The sequence below is a fragment of the Schistocerca nitens genome, chromosome 1, assembly GCF_023898315.1.
Source record: "Schistocerca nitens isolate TAMUIC-IGC-003100 chromosome 1, iqSchNite1.1, whole genome shotgun sequence".
Lineage (NCBI taxonomy): Eukaryota > Metazoa > Arthropoda > Insecta > Orthoptera > Acrididae > Schistocerca > Schistocerca nitens.
Window position 1 is genome coordinate 219800721 of NC_064614.1, and position 19186 is coordinate 219819906.

At 45.2% G+C, this 19186-nt stretch overlaps 1 protein-coding gene and 1 pseudogene across 1 annotated transcript in view; both read right to left on the reverse strand.

Moving 5' to 3' along the window:
- The window catches only part of LOC126237430 (cytochrome P450 4c3), a 348050-nt gene that overhangs the window by 172882 nt on the left and 155982 nt on the right, over nt 1-19186 (reverse strand). The window lies entirely within an intron of this gene.
- Nucleotides 9808-9925, reverse strand: LOC126206120 (5S ribosomal RNA; annotated as a pseudogene).

The following is a 19186-nucleotide window of genomic DNA, read 5'->3' on the forward strand; positions in this document are numbered from 1 at the left end:
TGTCTGTTACAACACGCAACTGAACGTCGAAGGTTTCAAGCGTCAACTTTAGGTTACAATATCTCCGGATGTAATTAACATTTTACAATGCAACAAACGGCACTGATTACGTATTTGTTTATATGTTCTGATGTTCTAACAAAACTAACGTGGTTCCATTTAAAAAACCGTAGGTTTGTGTTATAAAACATACTTCCGTGCATTTTTGTATGGTTTGTATTAACCAATTACACTAGCCCCTCTCCTCACGTTCGGTTTGTGGAATCGGTTCGTCAGTATTTGATGTGGTTTACGAAATATATCCAGCGGTATATATATATATATATATATATATATATATATATATATATATATATATATATATATATATATCAGTTCATGACATCCAGTTTTACAAATTTACTGTCTCTGATGGACACACGTCCAGATCATCCGCTCTCAAAACTACGCCATCTCTCTCCCCACATCCACCACTGCTACGCGCTGTTAACAGCCAACTGCCCAACACTACAATAGCAAATTCCAACAATGAAAACCAGCCACAGACTGCACTCAGCACAGTCAGTGATTTTCATACAGAGCGCTACGTGACGTTACCAACATAAAAACCTAAACAGCCTACTTACAACTGCATCAATAAGGTCGCAAACATCCTTCTACCGCTTCCCGTGGAGTGTATCCCTTCATTACACCAAACAGATGGAAGTCGGAAGGGGCCGGCCGTAGTGGCCGAGCGGTTCTAGGCGCTCAGTCCGGAACCGCGCGACTGCTACGGTCGCAGGTTCGAATCCTGCCTCGGGGATGGATGTGTGCGATGTCCTTAGGTTAGTTAGGTTTTAAGTAGTTCTAAGTTCTAGGGGACTGATGACCACAGCTGTTAAGTCCCATAGTGCTCAGAGCCATTTGAACCATTTTTTGAAGTCGGAAGGTGAGAGATCCGGGCTGTAGGGTGGATGCGGAAGTGCAGTCCGAGGAAGTTTTGTGAGCTCTTCTCGGGTGCGCATACTTGTGTGGGGCCTTGTGCTGTCATGGAGAAGGAGAAGTTCGCTTGCATTTATGTGGCGACGAACCCGCTGAAGTCGTTTCAACATTCCAGGAGTCACGCGGGAGAGCGGACAGTTTTGTGCGACCTTGTTGCGATGTTGACAGACGCCTCACCCAACGACTCACCGTGCTTTTGTTCACTGCCAGATCTCTGTGGGCTTTCTGAAACCGTCTATGGATATCTGCGTTGCTCTGGTTTTCCGCCAAAAGAAATTCAATGATAGCTCTCTGCTTGGAGCGCACCTCTGTTACAGACTCCATTTTGAAGGCTACGTACTGTGCTACCACTCGTCTGAACTTCATGAAACTATAGGGACTGAAGTGAGAATATTACGTTATGTCCCTCAGCAAATTCCGCATTTTCAACCACTGGCGGTGAAAAGAGATGTGTTGCATTAGTTATTGGTTCAAATGGTTCTGAGCACTATGGGACTTAACATCTATGGTCATCAGTCCCCTAGAACTTAGAACTACTTAAACCTAACTAACCTAAGGACAGCACACAACACCCAGCCATCACGAGGCAGAGAAAATCCCTGACCCCGCCGGGAATCGAACCCGGGAACCCGGGCGTGGGAAGCGAGAACGCTACCGCACGACCACGAGATGCGGGCATTAGTTATTGAACGCCCTTCCTAGTGTAAACAGTGGGTGCCAGAATGGATGATTTTCATGTGACGCTTATGTGCATAGCGTTTAATAGTCACGCAATTTTACATTCAGACACAGAATCCGAAGTTATATCGCCGTCACACGGCTTTCAATGAATGCTGTGGTCACAATAATGAAACATCTCTAACTCATGCACAATACGTTGCAGGCTGTCTAGGGTTCTATTTTAGTTATATTATCACGAGTGTTTAAAAGAGATATTTGAGAGGTCAGTAGGAAAGGTTGCAGATAAATAATTGAGTCACACTCTCGTGACGCCACGGCTATCTACTTGGGGGACTCCCCCGCCTTTGCGGTACCGCCAAATCAAGCGCTTTTGCTCAGATACTCGAGTACTCTAGCGGCTGCAGTTGTTCTTTGCAGTATCAACGAAACATAAAGACTGATTGCACAACGCTACTACCTCTTGAAAATATTTCTTCAGACTGGTTGGTGTGGTGCTTAAAGTCTTTCTTGCTATCCTCTTTTTATGCACTATTAGAAGCAATTTACTAAGAAATACTTCACATTTATTAATCGGTTAAGGGGAAAAGAGTTTCTCAATACCATTGCCACCATTTTCAAAGCATTCGTATTCTCCACAGGGATACAAGTCTTTTGAAAACATCTATATTCTTGTATTATTATTCGTTCGTTCTTTCACTTCTTGACTATTTTATCTACAATAAAGAACTGAGGAAGAAGAAAACTGAAAGAAGGTCGTGGTACAATAACAACATCATTAGAGACGGAGTACAAGTATGATCAGCAAATTGGCCTCTCTTTTGTCAAAGAAACTGCCCCTGCATTCGCCTGAAGTGATTTTAGGAGTAGCATGGAATACTTAAATCTGGGTGGCCGGACAGGTATTTTGAAACTGCTCCTGTAGAATGCGAGTCCACTTCATCTGATGTACTTAAAGTCTTGCCATCACTTCTGTGTACTTACTCGCTACCACCTGAGAGAGATTGACAAGTACAGCTCATTAACATTCGAGGCGATATTATGCATACATAAAAAAATGCACCCTGTTTGTAGTTCTAAACAATAGTATAGCCAATATTACTGCTACTCGATTTCACAGGATGCACCCGAACTACACGGACAGAATTTTGGAAGTGGTTCAAAGATATTATCCGAGTTGATGGTGTACAGCTACCAGCCACAAACTAGTTTTACATTACTTTATTCAAAAAGTACCTTTACCTGTTCAGAATTATGAGCAGTTCACCATCAGACGCTTTTTTCATGATCTCATGGCGCAATATTGTAAGATTACTTATCTGATCTGCACATAGGTGCACAAACTTGATTTGTATTGGAGTATGGAGACTCCAGCTGCCGTTAAGGATACTACAGTATGTGATCAAAAGTATCCGGATACCCACAAAAACATACGTTTTTTATAGGGCCTATTAGGTGCATTGTGCTGCCGCCTACTGCCAGGTACTCCATATCAGCGGCTCAGTAGTCATTAGAGATCGTGAGAGAACAGAATTGGGCGTTACGCGGAAGTCATGGACTTCGAATGTGGTCAGGTGATTGGGTGTCACTTGTGTCATACGTCTGTACGCGAGATTTCCACACTCCAAAACATCCCTAGGTCCACTGTTCCCGTTGTGATAGTGAACTGGAAACGTGAAGGAACACGTGGAGCACACAAGCGTACAGCCCGACCTCGTCTGTTGACTGACAGCGACCGCCGACAGTTGAAGAGGGTCGTAATATGTAATAGGCAGACATCTGTTCAGACCATAACACAGGAACTCCAAACTGAGTCGGGATCCACTGCAAGTACTATGACAATTAGACGGGAGGTGAGAAAACTTGGATTTCTTGGTCGAACGGCTGCTCATAAACCACACATCACGCCGGTAATTGCCAAACGATGCCTCGCTTGGTGTAAGGAGCGTAAACATAGGACGATGGAACAGTGGAAAAACGTTGTGTGGACTGACGAATCACGGAACACAATGTGGCGGTCCGTTGTAAGGGTGTGGGCCGGCCGCGGTGGTCTAGCGGTTCTAGGCGCTCAGTTCGGAACCGCGCGACTGCTACGGTCGCAGGTTTGAATCCTGCCTCGGGCATGGATGTGTGTGATGTCCTTAGGTCAGTTAGGTTTAAGTAGTTCTAAGTTCTAGGGGACTGATGACCACAGATGTTGTTAAGTCCCATAGTGCTCAGAGCCATTTGAATCATTTTTTTGTAAGGGTGTGGGTATGGCGAACGCCCGGTGAACGTCATCTGTCAGCGTGTGTAGTGCCAACAGTAAAATTCGGAGGCGGTAATGTTACGGTGTGGTCGTATTTTTCATGGAGGGGGCTTGCAGCCCTTGTTGTTTCGCGTGGCACTATCTCAGCACAGACCTACATTGACGTTTTAAGCACCTTCTTGCTTTCCACTGTTGAAGAGCAATTCGGCGATGGCGATTACATTTTTCAACACGATCGAGCACCTGTTCATAATTCACAGTCTGTGGCGGAGTGGTTACACGACAATAACATCCCTGTAATGGACTGGCCTGCACAGAATCCTGACCTGAATCCTATAGAATGCCTTTGGAATGTTTTGGAACGCCGACTTCGTGCCAAGCCTCACCGACCGACATCGATACCTCTCCTCAGTGCAGCACTCCTTGAAGAATCATTCCCGAAGAAACCTTCCAGCACCTGCCAACGTATGCCTGCGAGAGTGAAAGCTGTCATCAAGGCTAAGGTTGGGCCAACACTATATTGAATTCCAGCATTACCGCTGGAGGGCGCTACTAACTTGTAAGTAATTTTCAGCCAGGTGTCCGGATACTTTTGATCACATAGTGTATCAGGGGAAATGTTTGTGTGTGTGTGTGTATTTCTGTTTCCTCTAACGGATTCGTAGTGGCTTCTTTTACAGCTAAATGTAATATTTCCATTTTGTTCTCAACGTTTCTCACTTAATGATTTTCTTCTGCTATGTGAGCTGCAAATGTAGATGTGTTTTAATTTCCAAACGTTAGGGCATTAAGTTTTTTTTTGTGCCTAATCTCGAAACTTTTGCCTACCTGGCCAAAGTAGAATTTTGGGCACGAATCACATTGGATCTTGTATATTCCTAATTTACTGTAGGGGGCCTAGGAAAGATTTACAGCATGGATCACTTTTTGTTGTAATTTACTATTAGTGGAGTAGCCGATATTAATCGAGAAGAGTAGCTGATATTAATAGTTTTCTTTTTAAAAAAGTTTGCAGTTTTGTGTGATGTTGGGCCTGTGTATGGAATAAGAATATATTTAGGCGCGAATTGTGCAGGAGGCTGATTTGCTTTTGATTAATGCTGTATGAACTTCTGTATGAACTGTTGCTTTTGTTTTAATTTTGTTGTGGACTTTGTTATTATAGGATCATAACCGTTATTAAGAGCAACTGTTTTAATGTAACTGGATTCACTTGTTGATCTGTGTGACTCATAGGTCCTTTTTACATTCGGTGTTCGATGGCTCTGAAATGCGACATTTGCGTTGGCTGTGATGACGTGAGAAGATGTCAATGCTGACACCTGTGGTGGAGGGTGTTCTGTAGATGTTATGTATGTATGTATTGAACTGGGGACGTAGAAACGACGGAGAGGCTTCGTCCTCGCCTTAGCCCTCAGTGATTCACAACCCCACAACAGGCTACAGCAGTCCACTCACCCCACAGCCACCCCACACCGAACCTAGGGTTATTGTGCTGTTCGGTCCCCAGTGGACTCGGTCCCCCCCCCCCCAACCCCCCCCCCGCCCCTCCCCCCCCCCGCCCCGAGGTGTAACCATCACTGCTGACATTTATTGTCAACAATAACTGAGACGTCTTGCCTTCGCAGTCCAAGAAGAACGACCAGGAAGTCTGCGTGAAGTGATCCTAAGCTGCGATAACGCCCTTGCGCTCTCTACAGAACAACCTTCCAGGAACTTCCTTTCCCGATGAAAATGTGCCACGAACATGGCTCGACTAGTTCTTCGCCTCAAAACCACCTGATTTCTACAGTTGCGGAATCGAAAAGTCACCCAGCGTTGGTAGACTGCTATAAGTGATGAAGAACAATATATTATTGATGACAAAATCTCTGTTATGTGTATCTGTTGTGTTTATTAAACCCATGGAAAAATTCTACGAACCTACGCACCAACCCAATATTTTATACACAAATCCTTCGTTGTCAGTATCCAGGGAAGTTTCGGCATTACGATCTGGAAGCGAACAAGGTCGCATTACGGACAAATCTTGTACCTGTAGTCAGAAGAACTCAGTTTAGATTCAGTGAACACCCAACAGCCATTTATAATCAAAGAATTGTTCCGCCATCAGCGACATCTGACAGTTTGTAGAGACAGTTTCACGGCAAAAATGTCGTTGCTTTTCCTAAAACACTTTGAGGATAGAACATGAATGGGCTATCGAAGTTGTCACTAATTTTTGAAGATCACTCTGAGGACTAAGTTGACCTCCGCAGCTCAGTGGTCAGTGCAGCCGACTACTATCTGGATGATCCATGGTCGACTCCCGGTACTGCCACGGAATTTCCCTTAGTGGGCGGACTGGAACGGGGTGCACTCAGCCTGGTAATGCCGATTGAGGAACTACTTGATTGAGTAGTAGCGGCTCCACGTAACGATAAATGACAGCGGCCGGGAGAGCGGTGGGCTGGCCGCACACCGCTCCATACTGCATCACATCAAAACACTGGCGGAGGACGAAACGGCGGTCGGTCGGTAGCTATGAGTCCACCTTGGCCTGTGTACTGCGTTTACGTTTACTTTTTATTTGAGGACAGAGTGTAAGTGACCGTCACGTCACTACTTTACTGGCACTACATTAATGTGGATGCTTGCATGAGAAGAGGAGCATTTGGCTTTCTGGTGCTTGAGTACGTAGTAGCGTGACACGCAAAATTATCTCCAAATAAAGAACGAACTAATGACCTGACCTGTGTTTGGTTCTGATAGCCTTTATCAGAGCAGACAGTGTGTCACTTTGCTGTTTGGAAAATGGCGTCAGCATTCAATCTGTATTCGGACTTAAACTAGTCATTTTTGATGGTTTATTTTCCTTTGAACCTTAAGCATGGTTATTAGTGTCCATGTACTGTAGTTTTTGGAGATGACAAAATATCAATCGATTCCACATGCATTATGAAACTCAGGGCCGATGGAACGTGTAAAACACAAAACGTGAGGATTAGAATATTGTATAAGTGCCATTGTTGTGCGGTTGTACTCTGAGTTGATGAATAGCCTGATGGACTGCAGCTTTTGAAGACACTGCAGTATAAAATCCCTGCTCAGCTATTATGAACATCGAGCATCACGTAGTATGTCGCTTACGAACATTTAAAGGTTTTGTTTAAGGCAGTTGACAGCTATAAATAGAAGTGGGAGAGAACTCTACGGTTGAGCCTATCACAGAGCAGCTCTCTGAGTAGCACTTCAAGTCTCTGCTTGTCAGAAGCAAATAACGCGACAAGGTTCACGATGAATCAGTCAAGATGGTTTATTCACCAAGGCTATTTACCCAGACTTGATGATATCTTAGTCGTGACATAAAATATAAAAGGAAGTTTTATGAAGAAATAGGAACTTAGGTACCTTGGGAGAAAGCATTAAGGCAAATAGAAGGCATACCGTGTAACTAGTTACACAAGCCATTGGTGAGTACAGTGACACGGTGTGCTTGAAGTATATGCCCACAGACTTGTGTCACAAAGGTGCTCGCAGATTCTGGTTTCGCCACAAGCACTTTATGTACAGTCATTTAGGAAGCCATACAGTCCTACACTGACAGTCCTTAATTCACTGAACTGTTGATCTACGAATGTTCTATGCCCCAGGCGTCAGGGTTATGGTTTCATGTTGCTTTCAGGATAAGGCTAGATTTTAGTTTCTGGAGGCGCAGAGACAGTAGATACTTTTCACCGAGATTCTGCTACGTTCCTGATGCTGCAGCGAAAGAGCGGTTTTGCAGCAAAATAGTGTCTCTGCTGTGATGGTAAAGCGCCATCACCTACCGAACACTGTCCCTCTCTTGCAGTTCTTCGTCTCCTACCGGTTCTGCACCGAGTGAGTAATTTTAGACAAGTGCGCAAGGTACAGTTTTTGACTTTTTTGGGAGATAGGTTGTAAAGGAATTTTTAAAGGTATATATTACGAAGATTCTTCAAGGGACGACAATAGATTCCAATCATGCACTGAAACTTCGGTGTTGTGATTCTGAAAAAAAAAAAAAAAAAACCATCGCCAATAATGGAAAGCTTTGTGATATCCACTTTGCACATAGACAACGCAGGATCTTCTGGGTCATAGTTTTCTGTTCAGTCTGCGTCGTACAGAGTTTGCGGTCATTACATCAGATGCAGAGAAATGACGTGATCTCGTACTGGATTGTATCTTGTCGCGTGTATACAAGACATCCCAGGAGCAATGATCAATATTCAGGGGTATGACTAAAACCATTACTCGAAGCAAAAAATTCTAGTTGACATGGGCTCTAAAATGCATACCTGAACGGCTTTGAGCACTTGTTCATTTTCGACTCGACTGCGAAACCATCTCTACTCTATACGTTCTTTGCTTCCATATTTTGGGAGGCGGTAGTACAGACAAAAAAAAAAACCTCCCGTAAACATGGACTCTAACTTAAAACCTAGCTATGGGCACTTGTTCGTCTTCGCCACTGTCAAACACATCTTTCTACTGAACAAGTCCTCGTCGCTCTTAAGGTAAGCATTATAGAGCTCATGTTTACTACAACTTTTTGTTTCGAGTGATTGTTCCTGTCGTATCCCTCAATATTGATAATTCCTTCTGGAACATCTTGTAGAGCGAGTGTCAGTGTTTTAGGATATTTGTTTCATTAGGCGTCGAATAACATCTGAATATATGTCACTTGTTTTTACACCGGAATGCTCTGGTGGGGACTTCTGTTGCACAATCAACATCATACCTCCGTGTTGATGATAAGTTGTCGACTGCTGGAAACTGGACCACTGCTATTCCACAGTGAAATACTGGAACTAATAAATTTTTAGAGCTGTGAGCAATTCTGTGGATATTAGGTACAAAACTACCAACTTTTAACTGCTGTATAAAGAATGCGGCCATATTCACAGTGAGCAGACATTCATTTCCTCCTCGGCGGCATTACCAAAGAATTAGGCAATAAATAAGACTCTATACTCGCAGATTCCGGAGCATTACTTCATAGAAGCCATCTGTTCTCTAGAGGAATAACGGCTTCAACTTTGTCATATATAGATAGTACAAAACTATCTCCAAGTAGTTGTTAGCGAATTTTCTAAGCGATTTGATTCTGGACATTTCACGAATAACTACAGCATTCTGTGGCCTGTATTGACACTCAAATATTTGTTTCAGTATTACAAGTGAGAATTCTAACTTGCTTTTGCTGTCTGACAGGAGCATACACGGACAACAGCAGTTATATTTCAAGAATGGAGAACCATACCTTCAATGTCAGAAACTTTGACACGGAGCTCACAGTTCGAACCCATGGCAATCTGGGTAGCTTATAGATGTGTGTATCAAGTTTTACGAGGCAGGAAAGTAAGTATGCTACCATTTAATTTTCCGTCGACGATGAGTAGATTATAAATGAATAATTGTCTCAACTGGACAAGGAACACGGAACAAGTCTGTCGTAAGCTTACCGGCGACATCATCCTGGCATTCTAAACCAAGCGACCAAAACTCACTGTGTCCCACTTGAAGATCCGCCATGTATAAAGTCCAAATGTTGCGGATTAGGGCGCGACTATAGACGATATGTGACATGAGCAGTCTATTACAGACACTTGTGGTGAACATCACAGCACGGCGCGAATTAACTGACTTTGGGCGTGGAATGATAGAATGATAACTAAAGAAAACTAAACTCCTCCCGAACACGCCTTGAAGGCCCAACGGTACCGACCTGCCGCCGTGTCATCCTCAGACCATAGGCGTCACTGGATGCGGATATGGAGGGGCATGTGGTCAGCACACCGCTCTCCCGGCCGTATGTCAGTTTCCGAGACCGGAGCCGCTAATTCTCAATCAAGTAGCTCCTCAGTTTGCCTCACAAGGGCTGAGTGCAGCCCGCTTGCCAGTAGCGCTCGGCAGACCGGATGGTCACCCGTCCAAGTACTAGCCCAGCCCGACAGCGCTTAACTTCGGTGATCTGACGGGAACCGGTGTTACCACTGCGGCAAGGCCGTCGGCGATAGGATGATAATACCGGTCTACAAATTAAAACTTATTGAGAGATGTTTTACATTTGAATGGTGATTCTTAATAATTCAATACCACTTATTTAAAAAATGACTGTCGCTATTTTCCATCACATCAGGATTTTCGACAAATCAAGAATGAAATATTCACATACTTTCTTAAAAACAAATTATGTAATCATGATTTGTATACGAATTGAAAAAGAACTTCTAAGATTTTTTTTACAACCAAGTTCAACATTTCCGTACACTTTATAAACAGCACATCACTAAAATCTTGTTCATTTGGTATCGAAAGTTCTTCTCTTGGAGTTTTCCTTGTGTTTTTTCTAAGAATCCTTACACAGTAACCAACAGTAATCTGCGATCATTGATGTGTTCCATCGTCCTTGGTACCTTCTCTCCATTTCTCGAATATCCTGACGGAACCTCTCTCCCTGTTTCTCACTGACTGCCTCCAGGTTGTCAGAAAATACGTCCAAGTGTGAAAACAGAAAGGGTAATATAAAAAAAAGGGACACACCATGAAGGAATTATCCGAATTGGATGAAAATGTGACTTACATGTACAGACAAACAATTTCAGAAAAATTGGATGATTTATTCAAGACGACGAGCTTCACAAATTGAACAAGTCACTAGGGCGTTGTTCCACATCTGGCCCTTATGCAAGCCGTTATTCGGCTTGGCATTGATTGAAATTTTTGTTGTATGTCCTCCTGATGGACATCGTGACAATTCTGTCCATTTGGCGAGTTAGATCATCAAAATACGAACTGTTTGGAAGGTCCTGTCCATAATGTTCCAAGCGTTCTTAATTGGAGAGGGATCCAGCGACCTTGCTGGCCAAAGTAGAGTTTGGCAAGCACGAAGACAAGCAGTAGAAACTCCCGTCGTGTGCGGGCGAGCATTGTCTTGTTGAAATATAAGCCCAGCGTTGTTTGCTATGAGAAGCAACAAAACGGGGGTAGAATATCGTCGACCTACCGCTGTCCTACACTCCTGGAAATTGAAATAAGAACACCGTGAATTCATTGTCCCAGGAAGGGGAAACTTTATTGACACATTCCTGGGGTCAGATACATCACATGATCACACTGACAGAACCACAGGCACATAGACACAGGCAACAGAGCATGCACAATGTCGGCACTAGTACGGTGTATATCCACCTTTCGCAGCAATGCAGGCTGCTATTCTCCCATGGAGACGATCGTAGAGATGCTGGATGTAGTCCTGTGGAACGGCTTGCCATGCCATTTCCACCTGGCGCCTCAGTTGGACCAGCGTTCGTGCTGGACGTGCAGACCGCGTGAGACGACGCTTCATCCAGTCCCAAACATGCTCAATGGGGGACAGATCCGGAGATCTTGCTGGCCAGGGTAGTTGACTTACACCTTGTAGAGCACGTTGGGTGGCACGGGATACATGCGGACGTGCATTGTCCTGTTGGAACAGCAAGTTCCCTTGCCGGTCTAGGAATGGTAGAACGATGGGTTCGATGACGGTTTGGATGTACCGTGCACTATTCAGTGTCCCCTCGACGATCACCAGTGGTGTACGGCCAGTGTAGGAGATCGCTCCCCACACCATGATGCCGGGTGTTGGCCCTGTGTGCCTCGGTCGTATGCAGTCCTGATTGTGGCGCTCACCTGCACGGCGCCAAACACGCATACGACCATCATTGGCACCAAGGCAGAAGCGACACTCATCGCTGAAGACGACACGTCTCCATTCGTCCCTCCATTCACGCCTGTCGCGACACCACTGGAGGCGGGCTGCACGATGTTGGGGCGTGAGCGGAAGACGGCCTAACGGTGTGCGGGACCGTAGCCCAGCTTCATGGAGACGGTTGCGAATGGTCCTCGCCGATACCCCAGGAGCAACAGTGTCCCTAATTTGCTGGGAAGTGGCGGTGCGGTCCCCTACGGCACTGCGTAGGATCCTACGGTCTTGGCGTGCATCCGTGCGTCGCTGCGGTCCGGTCCCAGGTCGACGGGCACGTGCACCTTCCGCCGACCACTGGCGACAACATCGATGTACTGTGGAGACCTCACGCCCCACGTGTTGAGCAATTCGGCGGTACGTCCACCCGGCCTCCCGCATGCCCACTATACGCCCTCGCTCAAAGTCCGTCAACTGCACATACGGTTCACGTCCACGCTGTCGCGGCATGCTACCAGTGTTAAAGACTGCGATGAACCTCCGTATGCCACGGCAAACTGGCTGACACTGACGGCGGCGGTGCACAAATGCTGCGCAGCTAGCGCCATTCGACGGCCAACACCGCGGTTCCTGGTGTGTCCGCTGTGCCGTGCGTGTGATCATTGCTTGTACAGACCTCTCGCAGTGTCCGGAGCAAGTATGGTGGGTCTGACACACCGGTGTCAATGTGTTCTTTTTTCCATTTCCAGGAGTGTATAAGAGTGCCGCGGTTGAGAACTAAAGGGGTCATTTTATGAAACGAATTGGCACCTCCTAGTTGTCTAGCCGTATGACGGGTGACAGTTAGGATGGTATTCCACCGCTGACCGGGATGTCCTCAGACACGTCTTCGGCTTGGAATCCCATTGAATGGAGTAGAATTGTCTTCAGTGATGAGTCCTGCTTCGAACTTGAGCCTCGATGACCAGCGAAGGCTTATCTGGAGATGCTTCGGATAGCGGTGGGATACCTAAGCGCATCTCATGTGCCAAAAGCTACCGTATGCCGTAGGACTATGTACAAAAATCATAACTGACCCTGTATCTATGTTGTATAGGATATGAGGTTTTATCTTAGTAGCGTAGGCCTGTCTTGTTGCGTATAACGACGGAGCTTGGCATGAGAGCTCTGCTTGCTGGAGCTTACAGCGCAGTAGCTGACTGTGGCCTCATTGCTTTCGTGCTTTAGTACGATGATCGGATTGTTTTGCGAAACGTTTCAAAATTAATATCAACAAGCTCCATACCACTGTAATTGTCTTTCCAAGAGATATAGAACGCAGTTAAGAAATATATACGGTTCCATTTAGAAAAATCATACTTGTTTCAATATCTCGGTTGATACCAGAATTCAGAGCATTATCCGTGTAAAATATTACGTGCCTCTCATTATACTATCAATTGCAAACTAACTGCGTTTCAGGATCTGGAACCGTTCGTGAAGAAAAAGGAATGACTAAGCGTGTATATGGCTAATACTACGAAATATAAATCGGGACGAATGTGAAATGAATAATAGGGAAGACGAATGTCAGGAGGACTCTGGATAAGTGCTGTGCACTTGCAAAGGACACTGCATGGAAGTATTGGGAGCCCTTTACAAGTAGTAAAGACAGCAAATATTAGCTTTACATCCCATGCAAAAGTGTAACGGAGACGCCCTGGGACCTTAGATGGGAATCTTTGTTGGAAGACAATGTTGGTCTCGCGAGCCATATCAGATAAGCATTACTGGAAAAAAACTGTGCAATAATTTTGTTACCTCCATCGATATCTAAAGCAGGAACAGTGAGAATAAGATAGAACATATTAGGGCACGATATCAATTTTATTTCGTTCCATACGCGAATGGAATAGAACTGAAACTCGCCAATATTGGCAAGGAATATCCTACGCCATGCATTACATAGCGGGTTGCGGAGTGTGTCTGTTGACGTTGCGGTGTTAAGTTCCACCCTCATCTTATCATCATGCTCAACAATGCAAAAATGTTAATCGAGAGGGCACCCATCTGCCACTTATTCTAAAAAGTTACACGTAACTCACAATCTCACATTTTCTGAAGCAAGGCGCCATGTATATACGACGAAAGAAGACGTTTCTAATTGGCTAGCAGACCCTCTCTATGGTCTCCTAGCAAACTTTGTCATTGGCCCTTACAACGCATTTTCGCCGTTTCTGTACTTTAGGGCTACTCAATTGCTTTTTCTTCTCTTAATGTACAAATATCTCTATATTAAGAATCTTTGTATCACGTTGCTACTTGTACAGGTCTGACTGATGCAACTGCAGCTTCAATCTTTTAACACTTCATCAAACACAACCACATGAAGAGATTTATTGATGCCTGGGAGAATCAAATTGTATGGCCTGGGGATGGATTAAAATACAACCTTCTTAAGAATACGAGTCTACCTTCTTAACCATCGAGCTAGCTGGCACTGTTGTAACACAATGGACTCGTACTCCGGCGAGCGAGGGTTCAAATCTCCGTCTGGCGATCAGCACTAAGGTTTCCGTCATTTCCCTAACAAGGAGACGGCACGACCGTGTGGTCGGGGATTTGTCAGAAATTTTGTGTGGTGAAAGAGGACCCCTAACACCTCACGTGGTTAAAATATTAGGACGCACTACCCGGAAAATCGCGGGAAAAAACGATCCAAAGAAAGTTTCTTAGGTGCCTTATGAGTATAAAATGTTAGCCCAGTGCCGAGCCGCCGTCTGGCCTGGATGTTTAGGGCGCGGACTTTTACGCCAGAGGTCTCGGGTTCGATTCCTCCTCCAGAACTTTTTTTTCTCTTCTGTTTCATTTTCTTTAGTTATTCCACCAATTATTCAGAACGATTCCCAAACCTACATTATCGTTAGCAAATTAGTTACATTATTCAATAAAAAGTATTTTCTTTTTGTCCAACAGCACAATTCATGGCGGTGGGTTTTCCACTTTTCATTGTAAAGTATATGAGGAGAAACATTGGGTTTTTAATCAGAATAACAAAGTCGATTGGGAAACATTCAATTATTTTTATACATATAATAAGTATAGACAAGAACCGCAGTGGTAATTATCGTAAAAACAAACAGAGCAATAATTTTTGCGACATCTTGCGCAGCATATAAAAGCGGGTTTTTTACAATCACAGGGCGTTTGCAATAAATCTGTACAAAAACAAGCCCCATTAACATTTACGAAAACGTTTGGAGTTTCTGATAATTTTGAGGCAAACCAGACATATTGAATCATGCCTCGGGATATTGGTGACGATAATTGATGGTGAATTATAGAATGAATTTTTATACAATCTTCCCGGGAATTAATTGCACGATTCTCCTGTAACAATGCGCTGCAATTTTGCAAGCAACAGAAGAAAAAAAAAAAGTGCCGGAGGAGCAATCGAACCCGAGACCTCTGGCGTAAGAGTCCGAGCGCTAACCATGTAGGCCAGACGGCGGCTCGGTAGTGAACTAAATTTTATACTCATAAGGTTTAAATCTCGGGATTTTCCTAGTAGTGCGTCCTAATATTTTAACCACGTGAGATGTTAGGGGTCCTCTTTCACCACACACAATTTCGGACAAATCCCCGACCCCACGGTCGTGCCGTCTCCTTGTAAGTCTTTTAAGGTAAATACAGGAGTGGTTCCTTTGAAAGGGCGCTACCGGTTTCCTTCCCCGTGATCCCCCAGTCCGAGCTTGTGCTCCGTCGATATTGGCCCTGTCGTCGACGGAACGTTAAACCTGAACCTACCTTCCCTCCTTTCTTCTGTCTCAATTAGCTCGTTCGGAATTAGAATAGTTACGAGGAAAGAAACGCACACACCTCACAGCGAGCATCGCGATTGCTCTTTCCAGGGCCAAAAAAGACGCGGTCTGATGACGAGAAACTTGAGAGGTGTCACGGTGAGAGCAGACGACGACGGTTCCAGCTGCACTGTGACTCACTATCCTGCGGGCGAGACGATAAGTCGAGGCAAGTCGTATCGCCGAAGCGCGCTGCTTTGTGGTGTGAGTGAGTCGCCGCCTGACGAGGCAACGAGTTATCGTCCAGGAAGTCGTGCTGTTGCGTCAGCGGAACGATGCCTGACTCAAAGCTCACCGCGTGCCCGCAGCGTCCTGGGATGCTGCTGCCTGGCGCGCGAAAACGCACACACACGGAAGTTGCTTTAGCGCGGGAAGCATCTGTAAAGGCATTCTCAAGCTGTTGTCCAAAATCACAGAGTTGAAATGCGCGGTCGAGTTACGTGACCACCGCTCACGTTCCACGTCAACATGCAATAATCGCACACGGCAGGTGGCAGCACTAAAGTGCGCGTCATTTACGACGGTGGACGAGTTTAGGTTCGGCCTGCGCATCTGGCATCACAAAACACAGTCAGCCAATGAACAGAGAACGACGTTGCCAGAGCTCGACTGCAGTGCAGAGCACGAACGAGTGTCTTCAGTTTTAGAAACGTTCAGTCATAAATAAGGTAATTGAACAAAAGCAATGTCTTGATAGCAGACTTTCTTTTATAGAAAGTTTGGAAAAAGCATTCTTTATACCAGTTGCTTCATATTCTATTAATTAATTAAACCAAACAAGCAATAAGCCTCCTAATTCAGGCGATAGCAAGGAAAGGTGTTTGTACCATTCTTACTAACCGCTTTTTCGCAATAAAGAACAGCGGTAATTGTTTATTTCCTATTGTACTTCGACGAAACGTAATTCATGACCATACCAACAGTTTTTGTCGGTATTTCGCGTGATATTTGAAAGTCCTCTGGGAGACCTATTGAATGACGAGCTGCCTTAGCGTAATGGTTAAAGTGTATGTTTGCTAAGGAAAAGGTTCTGAGTCCAAACCTTGATTGATGCTTTATATTTTCTATATTTTAAAAACAATATCGAAGTGTCTTACTTTATGAATTTTATTCGTTTGAATGTAATTTTTTGAAATTTCTAGTGGCAACTAAAATCGACCATACGGAAAGTATACGCTATGGACTTATACCTCTGCAAACTCTTCAAAATTTCGTGCAATGGTTTACTACATCTAATGCTGCACAATAACTGCGTTGAACATCGAAACAAAATTAAGCCATTTATGGGGGGAAGGTATCAGTCAAGAAGATGTGTAAAAATCAAATTTTTGGGCCAAATAGTTTTTCTGAAATCGAATGATAAAGTGTGTCAAAGCAGTCGAAATACCATGTGTCTGCACAGGCGAGCAGTGCAATGATGACAAAATCGCGCACATCGCGGAATGCGGGGAGCACGTCTCTGTAGCAGTGAAAGGGTTAATGCGGCCGTGGTGGCTTCATAAACTGCGCGCTCCCCCCTAAACGTAAGTTTGCGAACTATACTATGGCGCTGCTTCTCTTGGCGCGTACAACTGGCAACGCAGCAATCTCCCGCGTCTGGGCGGGCATGCGCGAACCGCCAAGATAAAAGAATTGAACTATAGCACTCCAGGGTATGCAAAGCGAATTGGGAGGACACGGAACACAGTACAGTCGTTGTCGTAATGCGGAAACGGAGCGATTTATCTGACGCCCAAACGTACATCATCACTGGCTTTCGGGACAACGGTGGAAGCGTTTCCTAAAGAGCTAAATTTGAAAACTGTTGCCGTGCCCACGTGGTTAAAGTATCTTTGTGCATCGGAAAATGGTGCTATCCAAAACCGACGCCGAGACAACTGCGGTGCACCATGGGCCACAGATGACAGGGGTGAATGACAGCTGTACAGATGTATACGGGTGAACAGACGTGCAATTGTTGAGCAACAGACCGCCAAGGGGCTGCAAACAGTGTCTCCTCAACGACCGTTCAGCGAACGTTGCGGCGTCTGGACCTCCACACCAGGTTCAAATGGTTCAAATGGCTCTGAGCACTATGGGACTTAACTTCTGAGGTCATCAGTCCCCTAGAAATTAGAACTACGTAAACCTAACTAACCTAAGGACATCACAAACATCCATGCCCGAGGCAGGATTCGAACCTGCGACCGTAGTGGTCGCGCGGTTCCAGACTGAAGCGCCTAGAACCGTTCGGCCATACCGGCCGGCCTCCGCACCAGGTACCTGGTTCATGCACCCATGCTGACTGCTGTCCATCGGCGATGAAGGATGGATTTGCACGTCACTACCGCAACTGGACACCCATTAAGTGGCGACAGGTGGTCTTTGGAGATGAAACACGTTTTACGTTCCATAGGACAGATGCCGTTGGCGTGTATGGCGCGAAACGTCTGAAACCAAACACGCTGCAACCAGGAGGAAGCATTATGGTCTGGGGAATGTTTTCTTGGCATTCCCTGGGTGATTCCGTCATTCTGGAAGACACAATAGATCAACACTATCCTTGGGGACCATGTGCACCCCGACATGCAGTTCGTTTTTGTTCAGCACGATGGCATCTACCAGCAGGATAATGTAACGCGCCACACATCTCGCAAGGTACGCGCGTGGTTTGAAGAGCACCAGGATGAGTTTAACGTACTGCCCTGGCCTCCAAACTCCTCAGAGTTAAATCTAATCGAAAATCTGTGGGACCTCTTCCATCGGGCTGTTCACGCCATGGATCCGCTACCGAGAATCCCAGGACAACTGGCCACCGCACTGGAAAATAGTTCAAATGGCTCTGAGCACTATGGGACTTAACAACATCTGTGGTCATCAGTCCCCTAGAACGTAGAACTACTTAAACCTAACTAACCTAAGGACATCACACACATCAATGCCCGAGGCAGGATTCGAACCTGCGACCGTAGCGGTCACGCGGTTCCAGACTGAAGCGCCTAGAACCGCACGGCCACAATGGCCGGCACCGCACTGGAGTCGATATGCCTCCACGTACCTGTCAGTACCTTCCAGAATCTCAGTGTCTCGCTTCCTGTACGTTTCGCGCTAGTGGTTATTTAAGCTTTTGATAGGTGGTAACATTAATGTGACTGGACAGGGTATATTTTGTGTGCAAGTGGTGCCCCATAACATGTAAACTGAAAGAAAGTTTGCAAAGAGTGAGTCAGTGATTTTGGTCCAGCGTGCTTTTTGTCGACGTTTGGCACCGATCTGCTTGCGCCCAAAAACATTTGTCGTTGGCACCGCCAATTTGAAGAAACAGAATTCTTGTGCAATAGTAAGTATCCAGGCTCGGCCCCCTGATGGAAAGAATTCGGCAAGATTGGCGACTCCATGGAGTGTTGTGTGCACCACGACCAAATACTGGATAGAATTGGCAGAAGAATCAGCATTGGTCGTATTCTTTTGTTTTATTATCAGCAAAATCGATTTTTGGTCACTTAGTGACCATCCTCAGTGCTAGAAGTTAAAAATTTTACATAACGATCAGAGAGTATAAAACAGAAAATCACAACTGCACCTGCGTATGAACATAACAGTTGGTAGGAACATACCTGTAATATACAATTAAAATTGGTAGGCACTGGTATCAAGCTATAACCACAAGCTTAGAGCGATCACATAAACTGAGGCCGCTGTTTACATGCACCTGTACAGCAGACCTCGGTGTGACAGGGCTTGGAACGCCCTCTATGTGACGTGTGTCAC